Here is a 2,374-nt window from a genome sequence, read left to right as displayed (position 1 = left end):
GCTGAGAAATGGAAAAGGTTTCATGAGGTTTTTAGCTGTTCCGTGATTAAATGTCATTTATTTTATTTTGTGAACCTCTTTTCCATCACTCTGTCTCGTTTACGTCAGCTGCAGTTTCTTTTGATGCTGAGCTGACTTTGCCATCACAGACGAGGCCTGACCTTGTGACTGTCAGAGGAGCTGAGTGTTTGGGTGGAGAGACTGTCGCTGCATATTCAGGAGAAAAAGCTCATTAAAATCAGACTGCTTCTCTCCTCTGGGGGAATCAGTGGGATCAGAGCATTGCATTGCCAGGGGGTTGGGCTGTTGGTTACACCACAAAAACTTTCAGTGCAGTTTGCTTCATAGTTTTTCAGATATCTGAAGCTTGAAGCAAAACTGAAGACTACAGCTGAAACAAAACCCATTTAAAGACACGGACTGACGGTCAGGAGGAGTCACAAACATTATGAGGGAGTAAACACACTGATCCACTGAATCTCTGCAGGTAAACCACCCTGTAAATCCTGCAGACATGTTGGACAGCCAGAGACATTCGAGCTGAATGAGATGAGGTGAGCAGAGTCAACTGAGGGACGCCGCCACCATCAGGCCAACGTTTGAATTTGTCCAGTACTTTCATTTATGACCAAATAAACACAGGACTAATGACATTCCCATCAGCCTCAGCTTTAATTTGTGTTTAGTGCTAAATAGGAAATGTTAGCATGCTAACATGCTAAACTATGACTGTGAACACAAGAAAGATGATCCCTGTTGAACATCAGTGTGTCATCAGCATTGTCCTCACGCAGATGTTAAAGTTTAGCTGGAATCAGCTTCAGAGTCTTACTGTTGTTATCACACACACCAAAGACAAGTCTTCCACTTTTGGACAAACTTGAACTTTATCCTCCAGCTTGGTATGAAAATAGTTTCCTCACTTGAGGTCAAATTTCTCTTATCTGAGAATGACACACTGATGATAATCTGATGTGACTCACATTATAGGGAGTCTCCCCCAAACTCTGAAAACATTATTTATGTGTCCTACATTCACGACAGCTGCGCCTTTGGTGGTGTCATGATGGTTTTAGGGTTTCAAACCCAGATAAAACTAGATGCAGTGTGGCATCACCGGCTCTGGTTTGTTTCTGGTTCATATTTCCTCTGCAGTGGATTGTTGTGGATGTCTGGTGTCGTCTTAGAAGACATTATTCTGTTGTCTAATATCAACTGCTAAAATGTTTCTGCTGGGTTTAAATGTAATATCTTCAACATTAACTTTCAAATTGACTGAGAAATGTCTGCTCTATGAACACGAATCACTTTCTAGTTTATTCAGCCAAGATACTGGAAAGTGTTTTCACAGAAAAACAATTAAAGAACAAAAACATCGACTGAACTGGAGCTGAGCTGCTCTCCAAACTACATGTAATAAAATGATGACATAATTTGGTTTGAGTTTTTCTATTATTTTTTATGTCACCTTTTGTTGATTTGGGTTTTTATGTTCTACACCTCATGTTGTGGAAAAAAACCCCTCAATATTCAGAGACACTTGGTGAGGTCACAGGCCAAGATGAGCACACAAACAGGAAATGCATTCTCGAATCCGTCATCGACTCAGGCTTCAAAACACAACTCACACATCCTCTGAAAGGATCAGCTGTTTTTGGTCATGTGTTGCTGAAATTTTCAACCAGCTATGACAAGTTATGACATTAAAGTCTGCTGTGGTTAAAAGTGTGAACAGACCATAATACTGTGCTGCCATCTCATTATTTCAGCTGTAACCACGAGCAGGCGAGTGGGAAAAACCATTTGTCTGTTCATACATCAGAGTTTCTGACAGTGATTTGTCCACACACACACACACTTCTACACACTGATTCAGTCCATCCAGCTCAGTTTACAGCTGCTGTTCAGTTTGTGTGATTGTGGTTTCACAAACTGTTACAAACACAACAACAGAAGCTAATTTGAGTTGTTTATCTGCACCAAGGCTAACAGCTGGAATAATGTGTGAACACACCCAGTCAGAATGAGGGTTGTTGTTTTCTGTTCCTCCTGTTCAGCTGACGCACGCATGTGTGTGTGTGTGTGTATGTTTACAGTATGAAAATATTGTGTGTTGACTTTTTAGACAAACCTTTCGTTTCCCTGACACATTAATTTTTGGTACATAAACCACTTCATTTACAAGTCATCACATTTAAAAACATTTCAACTGAAAAATGCTTGAAGCAGCCAGATCTTCATTTAACTGTCTGAATTCCATGAACCTCACAGATGACATGACCTCGGCGTCTTCAGTCTGTAGAAGAGGACATGACCTAGGCGTCGTCAGTCTGTGGCAGAAGATGTGACCTCTGCATCTTCAGTCTGTTACAGA

Source organism: Toxotes jaculatrix, chromosome 5, assembly GCF_017976425.1.
Source record: "Toxotes jaculatrix isolate fToxJac2 chromosome 5, fToxJac2.pri, whole genome shotgun sequence".
Lineage (NCBI taxonomy): Eukaryota > Metazoa > Chordata > Actinopteri > Toxotidae > Toxotes > Toxotes jaculatrix.
The sequence above is the reverse complement of the archived record's forward strand: the minus strand, read 5'-3'. Positions refer to the sequence as shown.